This window comes from Neofelis nebulosa, chromosome 18 (genome assembly GCF_028018385.1).
Source record: "Neofelis nebulosa isolate mNeoNeb1 chromosome 18, mNeoNeb1.pri, whole genome shotgun sequence".
NCBI classification, from domain to species: domain Eukaryota; kingdom Metazoa; phylum Chordata; class Mammalia; order Carnivora; family Felidae; genus Neofelis; species Neofelis nebulosa.
This window is the reverse complement of record NC_080799.1, coordinates 5,881,881-5,893,710: the sequence shown is the minus strand read 5'-3', so window position 1 is coordinate 5,893,710 and position 11,830 is coordinate 5,881,881. Positions and strand designations below refer to the sequence as shown.

The window sequence follows — 11,830 nt, the reverse complement described above, 5'->3', positions numbered from 1 at the left end:
AAAGGAATACGAGCCACCTCTTTTGGGTTATTCGTTTTCAGAAAACCTATCTTGGTGCCATTTTCATCTCTCCCTGGGTCTCATCTGTGAAGTGAATGGTGGGGGCCCCCCAGGCTCAGAAGTGTTGGGGTGGTAGGTCCGAATCATCAGAGTCCACCGCCCCCAGTGCTGACTCTCAGGGGGCAAGATGGGGCACTTCTAATTTGATGAGCTCTCCAGGTCACTAGGAACCACCGGCCAGGCAACAGCACGGGTGTCTGCTACACTGCTCCAGCTGTGATGCTCTACACGCGTAGGACACGTTCATCCCACGCGTAGGACACGTTCATCCCTCGTGTAGGACACGTTCATCCCTCAAAGGGAACTGCAGCCGGCTGCTGTCCTGGGACAGCCCTTAAGGACCATCCGACTCTCGTACAGGGGAGACAGAGGACCAGGGTCAGGGAGAGATAGGCTTGAGCCGCAGCTCACAGCCTTACAAAGGCTTGACGGACACAGAGCTGCCCTGTCCTTCCCTCATGGCCCTCAACCTGAAGCCAGCATCCCCTGCCCTGCCCACCTCTGTCCCTACATGTGCAGTGTCTAGTCTGCATGGCTCACACCTCCGCCGGCCTCTGACACAGCTGGACACAAAGGATGGGTACAGCAATCTGGCCCTCCTGTGTGGCATCGGCCTTGATGTCTCCCTAGGGCCTGTAGCTCCGGACGTAATCTCGTGCGATGGGTGCCCAGGGCTATGTCTGTCTGGTGGTCTATTGGGATTCAAAGTGGGTCTTTTTCCAGACCCCAGGGTGGGCTGCCTCAGCATGAGGACCCCTGAGACCACCGGTTCTGGGTCTGCCCGGACACAGAGGGGGTGCTCAGTAGATGATCTTGCTCACTCTGGAGAGAGCAAAGCCCCTTCACCACTACCGAGTTGTTTAATGTATTCACTTTTCCTGTGGTACGACACACATAAAATAGACCATTTTCACCATTTTTAGGCGCACAGGTCAGTGGCATTAAGCACGTTCACACCGTTGTGCTCTCCTCACCACTATCCATCTCCAGAACTTCTCCATCTTCCCCAAAATGAACCTCTGCACCCATTAAACTCTAACCCTCCATTCCCCTCCCCCTCAGCCCTGAGCACCCCCCATCCACTTTCTCTCTGTACTGACAGCTCTAGGGACCTCATACAAGTGCAATCAGACAACCTTTGTCTTTCTGTGATTGGCTCGTTCCACCAAGCTGTGTCCTCAAGGTTCATCTTGTTGTGACACGTGTCCGAGTTTCCTTCCCTTTTCAGGCTGAATAACATTCTATTCTATGTGATAGACCATCTTCTGTTGGTCCACTGGTCCGCTGATGGAAATCTGGTTGCTTTCTCTTGTAGGCTTGTGTGAGTAACTGAGAGTTAACAGCGCTAAAATCAAGTATTTCTTCAAGTCCTCGCTCAGCCCTTCCGGGTATATATGCAGGGTGGAAGCGCTGGGTTGTGTGGTGATCCCACGTTCACCTTTGGGAGGAGGTGCCGTTCTGTTTATCCAGCGGTGGGACCACTGCGTGTTACGTTACAGCGGGGGGTGGGAGGCAAGGCGAAGGCAGAACAAGTTCAGAGGCGAGGAGCTCAGGCGTCACCTGGAGGTGCTGGAGAGCTATTGGTACCCAGACCTCATCCCCACTTTGTCCCAAGCAGCTTTAGTTTGGAGCCATCCCTGGACCCCCTATGCTCCCCAGGATGGGTCCTGGTCCTGGGGGAAGCCTCCCGGAGCTGGCCAGGACCTCAGTGACCTGTGCACATGGGTGGCTGCACCCAGATGGAGACAGACCAAGAGCTCACCTGTGTCCTGAGGGCCAGCCAGGCCCAGGGGACCCAGGAAGCACTTCCGATGGTCATCTCACCTCCCTCCCCACGGCGGCACCCTCTTTTGCAGGTGTTTGTAGGAGTCTAGGAGCCTCTGGCTTTCCAAACACAGAAGCCCCTTCCTTCACTCATGTCCCCTCCAGCCCACTCATACATGGGTGGCTGTCCTCTTGAGCTCAAGCAAATGGTGCCCCTTTACACTCCCAAGGACCCTCTCATCTCAGGCACTCATGTCCGGCAGGCCCGCGGTGCCCTGAGGCCCGGTTTTGCTTCCCCAAGAATCACGTCTTGAGTTTGGCCCAATCACAGACAATCTGTTCTAGTTCACCAAGAAACACCCAGTTAAGCGTTGCTTTTCCATGATTAACTACCGGTTCTGCTCTTCAAACAACCTTCCTACTCTCCAGGCCTCAGTTTCTCTACTTGCCAGGTGAGGAGGTAGACTCAAGTTCTCTGAGGTGCATTCTAGTTCTTTCTTTTTGACTAAGTGGCTTGACTTTTCATGATTATTATTTTTAGTATGATTTCACTTCTTTTTCAGGGAAAACTTTCACAATGCCATTACTCACCCAGTCTTACACAGGCTGGCACAATGTGACCTGCTCCAGATGATTCAGGGTCACTCAGCAAGCTATTGTTCTGAGGGGTTGGTGCAGATCTCCCTCTGGGTGCATGAGCATGGCAGGCTGGCAGAGCTACGAAAGAGAGATTTGTGGTAGGAAGAGAGAAAAAGAAACGAACCAGTATCTGTAAGAATACTGCATACCAAACCCTGTACCCCCTCTATTAGCTGTCTACTGCTTTGTAACAAATTGCCCCAAGAGCAGTGGTTTAAAACAACACACATTTTTTATTTCATGTTTTTCTGTGGGTGAGGAATCTGAGCACAGCTAGCTGGGAGAGTTCAGCTGATAACCTCTCGCTGTAATCAAGGTGTTGACTGGGGCTATGGTCCCATCTAAAGGCTCAACTGGGGTGGGTCCACTTCCACATCCAGTCACTTGGCTGTTGGCAGGATTCAGTTCTCTGAGGGCCTCAGTTCCTTCCTGGCTGTTGACCAGGAGCTGCCCCCTGTTCCTTGCCATGAGGTCCCTCCAGAAGTTAGTTTACAAGATGGTGGCTCAATTCCCTTGGAGGGAGGGGAGAGACAAAAGTTGACAAGCAAGGTTGAAGTCACAGTCCTTTTGTATCCTAATCTTGGAAGTGACAGTTCATAACTTTTGCCATGTTCTATTTGTTTTTAGAAGTGAGTCACCAGGGTAGCCCACACTCCCCAGACCCCTGTGAAATCTCACAGGGCTTCCCACCATACTCCCCATCTGGCAGGATTTTTTATTTTTAGATAAGGCTCGAAGCCATGTCCTGATGCATCTCGTGGATGTGGATGCTGGATGTGAACCCAGGCTTGCTGGTTTCCAGGCCCACGCTCTCCTACTTACTCCTACCGATCTCCCTTTCCCACTTAGCCACGACTGGGGGACTGCCACCTTCACAGGTTCCCCCACCCATCCTGCCGTCCCACACACGCAACATCAGAACCTTCACTGCACACATAACCGAGGTGGGAGCCAGTGTAGTGGGGACCCCTTGAAACCTCATGCCACACAGTGCATGTCACGTGGGGGGCAGCTGGGCCTGAGTACCTCCAGCTCTGCGTGGGCTTGCTCTTGGTTCACACTTGGGTGGGACAGATCCGCATGTGCTGAGCACCAAGAGAACAGCCCTGTGGCCAATGACAGTGGGAGCCAGAGCATAAACTGCTGGCTTCTGTCTACTTCCGTCTACATTTGACTCCTCCAGGGACCTCATGTAAGTGGAATCATGCAGAATCTGCCTTTCTGTAACTGGCTTATTTCACAGCACAACGTCCTCAAGGTTCACCCATGTTGTGGCACATGACCGCATCGCCTTCCTTTTTAAGGCTGAATACTATTCCATCGCGCGGATGGACCACATTCTGTTTATCCACTCATCTGGTGATGGACGTGTGGGTGGCTCCCACCTTTTGGCTCTTGTGAATGATGTTGCTATGCATACGGGTGTAAAAAATTTCTCTTTGAGACCCTGCTTTCAAGTGTTTTGGGTAAATACCCAGAAGTGGAATTACTGCATCATATGGTAGCTCTATTTTGAATTCTTTGAGGAGCCCATCCACTTCCTGTAGGCACTGCCATTTATGAATCTGCAGGGGAGCCAGGTGCATGGGGGAAAAGTCTAGCATTTCCTTCAAAAGGCGTTGGCAGCATGGCTCGGGCCGCGGAGGTGGGCGAGGCCCATCTGCCTTCTCACTTCCTTCAGGCTGTTGCTGGTGAAAGCTGACACTTTGATCTCATCAGATTTCCAAGGGAAAGAAGAAAGGAGCTTTGATGGGTAGGCAACATGACACGAATGCTCCTCGGGAGAAATCTCATGATTCGGGGAAGGAGAGATTTGGAGGAGGAGGGTGGCCTTTGCTCCATTCTGTGCAATCCGGGTCCTGAAGCTTCACCCCAAATGCCGCCTATAGCTTTTGAGATCCACCAGGCAGGCCAGGAAAAAGCAGAAATTCCGTTACTCAAAGTGTGGTTTAGTCGGGGCAAGAACTCGGCTCTGTGCATAATGAACAGACACTGGCTACCGCGCCCCTGTAAAATGCATCAAGTCAAACCGTCTGGACTCGAAACAATTGTTTCCATACACACAGGCCTCCAGGGGGGAGGTCTACTGCAATCCAACTTTTAAATGTAAAAAAACAAAACAAGAGCCTTAGTTGTATTTTTGGTGCAGAAGATTATCACCAATTTGCTGACGGTTTTGGAAACTATCTTCCAATGGATATGATGTGTCAAAGTTTCAGGGAAGAAAGGACATCCATGTGTGGTGGGAAGATGGGCCAGTGCAGACCAAGAGGACCCCCCTTTTGACACAACCAGCTTAGAAAAGCCTGTCTTGGGCTTGGCCAGATTTTTAAATCTGTGGGGAGAAGGGGAGGCCACCAGAGAGACGGCCAGGAGATGCTATGAAATCTTCTTGCTTTGTAAGGAAACCTCCCTCTTCTGACCCTTCTCTCGGGCTGCTGGGCCCTGAATGGAGCCAAGAGCCTGCCCGCTGCTTTTGGGGCCAGGTCATTCCTGGCTAAACAATCCTGAGGTGCTCTGGGGGCATGCAGGGAGGAAATCTTGCCAACAGGTTCAGGTCAGGAAAAAGAAAGTCAGAGGGGCAGAAATTGGGTTGCCTCCCTGCCCCATGACCCAGTGGACTCAAACACGGGAAGGAGCACAGAGGTAGGTCGTGACACCATGACCCCGTCACGGGCCGGAGGTTCCGCTGACATCCCATGATCGGCACTGGCCGTAGGGGAGCAGGCCTGGGATTCCTGCCGCAAGGCCCCATGAGTCCATCATCAGAAGCTCTAGGGAGATCCAGGTTTGCACAAGGCCACACGCTGAACTACCTCCTCTCTGGAAGAATTAACTATGAAGCCCAGGACGGCTTCCTGGTGGACAGAAGGGCAGACTGAGGAAAGATGCCAGAACTCTGCAGTGTTTCCTATACTCTGTCTCTGTCTGCCTTCTCAGCTGCCCTAAGGATGGGAATCATGCCTCCTCCTGCTTACCAAACACCTTCAACGTGTCCAGCAGTCTCTATGTAGCATTTCATTTGATATGGACTGAATTATGCACCCCCCCCACCCCAAATTTGTATGTCAAGGCCCTAACCCCCCAGGACCTCAGAATGTGACTGTATTTGAAGACAGGGTCTTTATTTATTTATTTTTTTAATTTATTTATTTTGAGAGAGAGAGAGAGGACGTGCACACAAGTGGCAGAGGAGCAGAGAGAGAGAGAGGGAGAGAGAAAATCCCAAGCAGGCTCCGTACTGTCAGCATAAAACCTGATGTGGGGCTTAAACCCACAAACCGTGAGATCATGACCCGAGCGGAAGTCAGAAGCTGAGTCTATTGAGCCACCCAGGTGCCCCAAAGACAGGGTCTTTAAAGAGGTGATTAAGTTAAAACAGAGTCATTAAGGTGGGCTCTAATCCATTCTGGTTGGTGTCCTTGTAAGATGAGATCAGGACACAGACACACAGAGACCATATGAGGACAAAGGGAGAAGACGTTTGTCTATAAGCCACTGAGAGAGGCCTCAGCAGGAACCAATCCTCTTGACACCTTGATCTTGGACTTCCGGCCTCCAGGCTGTGACAGAATAGATCTCTGTTCTTCAAGCCTCTCAAGTCTGTGGTATTCTGTTATGGTGACCTGAGTTAAAGAATATATCTTTTTTTTTTTTTTTTTTTTAACGTTTATTCATTTTTGAGAGACAGAGACAGAGCATAAGTGGAAGAGGGGCACAGAGAGAGGGAGACACAGAATCTGAAGCAGGCTCCAGGCTCCAAGCTGTCAGCAGCCCCAGGTGCCCCCAAAGAATCTATCTTTTAACCCCCCACAACAGCCCAGGGAGGTGGGTGGCGTGAACAGCAGGGAGTAAAAGGTCTGGTGAGGTCAGACCCTTGCCCGGGACAGCCTGGCAGAGCCCCCCGAGCCAGTGGATCCAGCAGAGTCAGTTTCTTTCCTGGGATCGTTCCAGGCTGGACAGGCAGTACCCGCCTTGGCTGGGGTCTCCCTCCACCGCGACCTGTGGCTGAAGTTGTTTCTCCTCCAACTACGCCCTGAAACACTGTGTCCTCGGTGACCACGTGGGCTGAATCGATGCCTTTGTTTCCCAATTCATGAACTGTAGGCGGCAAGAACGAGAGCCGGGCAGCCGGGCCAGGGTCTGAGCCAACAGCATTGCTTAGGTCAGCGAAGCGCGAGCCAGAGGGTCCCTGGAAAGTCTCGGGCACTTGATGGTGGCCAGTGGCGTGGCTTAAAGGCTAAGGGACGGGGCCAGAACAGCCGTGTCTCATCTCGGTGTGTGGGTCTGAACCGGAGATGGTGGCAATGTTACAGCACAGACAGGGCCCGTCTGCTCCACACTGAGCCCTTTGTCGACCAAGGCCAGACCTCTGGCTGCTGGCTGTGAAAATTCCAAGTGCTTTAAAGTCCTACCTTAGGAAGTTTCTACTGGTGGAATTTATAGTTCACATCCATTTTCAGACCCCCCCCACCCCCCTAGTGACAAGCAACGGGCGCCTGTAGCCTATACCAACATCCCATCAATACCTACCTCCCCAGGAGCTCCAAACATGTGTCTCCTTCCCAGAGACCTTAAAACCCCATCAGTATCACTGTCCCCATGGGTTAAAGAGAAGGCAGGGAAATGCTCTTCCTTCTTGAATTGTGTTATTTATTATTTGTTTTCCTAGTGGTTCCTGCTTCCTGGAGACAGCATCATCACGTGTATGCCTGGTATGTGCTTTCTTTCCTGGGGGCCGGGATGCTGGGTGGTAAAGTCAAAGACTGGGACTTCCCCTTGGAGAAGACAGAGCACTTCTGCTGCGTTGCCCCCAAGAATCCGTCATAATGCATCAGGCACGATTTCGTCCGTGGAGTTTGGAGTGGAACAAAATTGCTTACCCATTTGTATTTCAGCCATGTGCAGGCCGTTCCTTCATCTGTAACATCATCTTCAAATAAAAAGGAGAGTGCTGGGCATGCCCCTCCCCTCTCTTGATCTTACACACAGTGCACACACATACGTTGCAGGCACTGAGATATTCAGAAGTGCAATGTGCTGGGAGTCAGACCTACCCAAGTTCGAACCCTGGGCCCACCACCTACTTGTTATACCAGCAGGCCCAAGGAAGCAAAGACCACCGTGACAGCCTGGGAGAGGGCCCGTCACGACAGAAGCCCGAGATAAGGCACTGTCCCATAGCCTGGGGCTGATGAGAACCAGGAGCCAGATGGATGAGCCTAGTGGTCTTCCTCTGCTCCTGCTGAGCGGGGGAGGAGAGTTGCGGGGGGGGGGGTTGTCCAGTGTCTTTGGCCCTCAGGGTGGGGGGCAGGTACTGGAAGGAGAGATGTGACACAGGATTGTCAAAGAAATGGCAAATGCCAACACAGTATGTGACCACCCAGAGCTCTAATGGAGGGTTCAGAATCTTGGCTCCATGGTGGGTCTTAGGCATCTGTAAAATCCCCAAAACTATTTGCAACGGTGTGTGTGTGTGTGTGTGTGTGTGAGAGAGAGAGAGAGAGAGAAAGAGCACGTGAGTGCATATAGCCACGTGCATCCCGTGGGGAAGAGCATCCAGGACTCCCATCAGGGTCTCACAGTGGGTCTGTTGCCACCACTCTCCCCAAAAAGGCTTAGAATCACTGCCTGAATCACCTCCATGGCCACCCGGGGCCCTGCCCGCAGCGCACCTGTGCGAGGGTGGTCTGTCTGCCCCCATAAACCCCCACACTCCATTCTTCACACAGCAGCCAGAGGAGCCCCTTGGAAAAGTCACAGATCTTGGCACGTCCTGCTCTGGCATAAGGCGTCCCTAGATTATCCCTTTCTTTTTGCTAAGATCCGTACCTTCCTCCATGGACAGCAAGCCTCCTGACGATCCTGTCCCTTCTCAATTTCTGTCCTTTGTCCTACATTCTCTGCTCCAGCCACTCACAACCCCCTGGGTGCCCCATCTTGGGGGGAACCAATACTCCAGGTTTCCTGATATCATGGGGCTTCCCAGGTCTCAGGGCTTTCAATGCTAAACTGGGACAGTCCCAGCGAACCAGGACAGCTGGTCACCCTAGCTCCATTCTCTCCTTCCCCTGGCATCACTGCTCCCTCCTCATTAGCAACCAGCCACCCTACCCACCCCGAGTTACGTGCCCCTCATCTGTGCACCCAGAGAGCCCTGTCAGAACACCCACCCAGATGAACTATAATTGCTTATTTAATCATCTCTCTTCCTGCTGCCTTATTCACGGCAGCATCCCTGAACCAAACACATGATACAGATTAGCTGAACGATGTGTGTGGTTGGGGCAGGAAGGAGTGGGTGATTCCATGCTGAGCAACCCCGATGTTCCCTTCCTGCCCGGGGATCTGCCTTGCAGCTCTGTAGCTCTGGCATCAGTCAGGAACATCTGATTGCCAGCAACAGAAAAACGTTCCGAATACCGTAAGCCTCACTCACTATTAGGGGGCTTGAGGCAGCTGAGAGTTGAAAGGGAAGCCGGAGGGGGGTTCCCCCAGGAAAATCAGCTGGTGGGTGGAATATGGCAGGCCTCACCATAACTATGGGATTCGAATTTCAGGGACGTGGCATCACATCGGCATCAGGGCCAGAGCAAGTAGGGGTGTTGTGACTGATGCTCCCACAGTATTAGTCCATGATGGCTGCCATTAAAAATATGACAAACTGGGGCACCTGGCTGGCTCAGTCATTAGAACATGTGCCTCTTGATCTCAGGGTTGAGAGCACGAGTCTCATATTGGATGTAGAGCTCACTTAAAAAAAATACCACAGGGGAGCCTGGGTGGCTCAGTTGGTTAAGCCTCAGACTCCCGGTCTCAGCTCAGGTCATGATCTCGTGGTCTGTGAGTCCAAGCCCTGCATCGGGCTCTGTGCTGACAGCGTGGGACCTGCTTGAGATTCTCTCTCTCTGCCCCTCTCCTGCCCACTCACTCTCTCTCTCTCTCTCTAAATAAACTTAGAAAAAAATGTTTTGAATACCACAAACTGAGTGACCTACACACCATAAATGTACTGTATCATAGTTCTGGAGGCTGATATACAGGGCATCGGCAGGACCATCTTCCCTCTGCAAGCACTGGGGGAGGCCCATTCCCGGCCTCCCTCCCAGCTTCTGGTGGTTTCCTGCCTTGTGGTAATATCACTCTAGTCTTTATGTGGTGGCCTCTCTGAGTTTGTGTGTCTCTGTCTGATTTTACCCCTTTTACAGGGACACCAGCCTTATTGGATTAAGGGCCCAGCTACTCCAGTATGACCTCACCCTAACTGATGACATCTGTAATGACTCTATTCCCAAATAAGGTCACATGCTCAAGTACTGGGGGTTAGGACTTCAACATACCAATTTAGGGAGGGGGAGACCACTCGACTTATAATACCCACGAAGACAGGGGATAGGGAGAAAGGAGGTCTCTCATAACCAACTGAGGGTGCCATCCCCAGAAAAAGGGAGAATGAAGGCTGGGTGGTTTGACAACGGGTGCCCTGGTGGCTACATGACAGACTCCTTAGCTGATCAGGTGATCAGCATGGCAGTGAACACCTTTGTCCCACCCTTTAGGGAGTAAGAACACAGACTTCAGTCAAGTCCACCCAATGCACCCACTTAGCGGTGAGCTAAGTTACGAGCACCTCTTGCTGTCCAGCCCTGTGCAGGCACTGGGCTATGGCAGTAAAGAAGCCAGACGATGGGGCGCCTGGGTGGCTCAGTTGGTTGAGCGCCCAACTCCTGACTTCAGCTCAGATTATGATCTCACGGTTTGTGAGACCGAGTATGGAGTTGGGCTCTGTGCTGACAGTGCGGACGGAGCCTGCTTGAGATTCTCTCTCCCTCTTTCTCTGCCCCGCCCCCTCATGCACACACGCACACACACACGGTCTCTCTCAAAATAAATAAATGAACTTTATATATATAAAGAAGCTAGATAAAATCCCTGCCCTCTTGGGACTTCTATCCCCGGACCTCTGATGATCCCCTTCCAGAGGGAAGTGGGGCCTCACCTTTCCCACCGGCGTCCTTCCTGCTGTGGTATCAGTGCTCTGAGACAAGATCCCTACAACACTTCTCCTGGTGGGGCGGGGGCGGGCGCGAGGTGGGGAGACAATGGCCACATGAGGTGTCAGCCCCTACCCCCACCCCCTCCATCTGTTCCCCCCCCCTTGTCTTTGTCTCTGGAACTAAAACAGGAGGTGAGTTTATCAGACACAAATTGCTCAAGGACCTCATTCATTTTGTGCAGTAATTAAATAGAAGCTGTTTGGAAATATGATTATAGATGGGCCCATCAAAGCAAATTAAATCTTTGAAGAGTAATGGCCTAATTAGCTTCCAGATTCTGCCATTAAAAAAAATCCAAATGCCCTATTGTCCCAAACCAAGAAATATCTGGGCCCAGCTGTGAAAGGCATCAAAGGTGGTTGTGGATTCCGAGGGGAAAAGGGACTGAGGGTACAGACCCATTTATCAAGATTAACCTGGCTGGCCAGACCTCTGTTCCTTGTTTATTTATTTACTTGCTTCACAGGATCTTCTCGGTGGACATTTGTGCACAAAGCATGCACTCTGGGAGTTCTTGGCTCAAACTCCTGGCCACCCCCTCCCTCCCCTTGCTGCCCAGACCCTGGGCTCAGCCTCTTTCCTTTCCTTCTTAAAGCTGACCTCACACACCTGTCCCGTTTCCTCAAGACCAAGCCTGTCTCCGCAGCAGTCTGCCCCACGCCAATCCTCGTCACTTTCAGTTTTCCCACTGACCTTGGAGATAAGACCGATGAGGCCCCGGAAAGTTCTGGGATGTACGGGAATGTCTCTGGTCCTGTTCCTGGGTGAGCCCGGACTTTGGGTAAAGGATGCCCCTGTGGGCCCCGGGGCTCCTCTCTGCCCAGCTTCCCGAGGTGGGGCACACGCTGCCCTTGATGGTCACCCTTCAGCTCCCCTCTTACAGTAGCTGTAAACGTTCCACACGTTCCCACGCGGAACAGCGCTTTTCTCCCTGGGCCAAGGCCCCGGACAAGTGTCCAGGCCTAGCCAATCAGAACACTTGATTTCCCTGGCCAAAGTGATTGGTCAACGTTGGGCATGTGACCCAAGCTGAGCCAATCAGAAACAGGGTTCCATGTGGGCTTTCCGGTAGACTGGCTGAGCCGGAAGTTGGCGTTTGGACGACCGCGCGCGGGGGAAGTCGCCCCGCAGGCCGGAACCCTGCACCCTCCTGGTCGGGAGGGAGACCTCCCCTGATTTTCGGTTAATACATGAGCCTTTCATTTTTCGCTTCTGCCGGTTTGAGTTGGAATGCCTGCAGTCGAAACTGCTCGAGTTCAAGCTTCTCCCTTTCAGTGCCCGCAACCCAATTGCCAGCACATTGGTAGCCT

At 52.4% G+C, this 11,830-nt stretch overlaps 1 long non-coding RNA gene across 2 annotated transcripts; it reads right to left on the bottom strand.

The window, feature by feature from the left end:
• Positions 1 to 901: 901 nt before the first annotated feature.
• Positions 902 to 11,459, bottom strand: LOC131500953 (uncharacterized). 2 transcript variants are annotated; one of them, XR_009256548.1, is made up of 3 exons: positions 11,214 to 11,459; positions 7,551 to 7,780; positions 6,950 to 7,396 (listed from the first exon to the last, which is right to left on the bottom strand). It is a non-coding gene; the product is annotated as an uncharacterized LOC131500953 (long non-coding RNA). The 2 variants fall into 2 exon arrangements; XR_009256547.1 differs by lacking the exons at positions 6,950 to 7,396; positions 7,551 to 7,780 and adding an exon at positions 902 to 2,541.
• Between the last annotated feature and the right edge of the window lie 371 nt (positions 11,460 to 11,830).